The sequence below is a fragment of the Penaeus monodon genome, chromosome 15, assembly GCF_015228065.2.
Source record: "Penaeus monodon isolate SGIC_2016 chromosome 15, NSTDA_Pmon_1, whole genome shotgun sequence".
Taxonomy (NCBI): domain Eukaryota; kingdom Metazoa; phylum Arthropoda; class Malacostraca; order Decapoda; family Penaeidae; genus Penaeus; species Penaeus monodon.
Window position 1 is genome coordinate 36,416,399 of NC_051400.1, and position 537 is coordinate 36,416,935.

Here is a 537-nt window from a genome sequence, read left to right on the forward strand (position 1 = left end):
TCTTTTATTGCCTTTGTATTTGTGTAGTAATCGAGTGTTGCCGTCAGTGTGGTATTGGATTTTAGATTGCGTCGGGTAGTTCAGATTTTTTTTTTTAAATAGTCATAATTCTTTATAATTCTTTCATTTTTTCTTTTCCTTCAGTGATTAAGTTCCATAAACTCGACTCTAATTAGTAATCTTTAGTACTTTCACTATCATCATAGCGCATTAGATTTTCAAAAATTTCTTCGAGGAGTGAACACATATTAAAATGTTAAAGGCACATATCAAACAAAGGCATTAGTTCAACACTTTTGTTTTATTATGAAAATACAACAATTAATTTAACGAATAAATTAACATCTTTGGCTTCAGGACTACTGGTTTAGCATCTCACGAACAAATAGTATTTAACAAATGCATATATACATCTCATTAACACGTGAGCACTAGCAAGAATATCTTATTACCTCTATTATTAAATATTTATATAAGTCATTATCTGGATTTTATTTAGTTTCCTCTCACTCTTACTCTCATTCTCTCGTTTTCTTC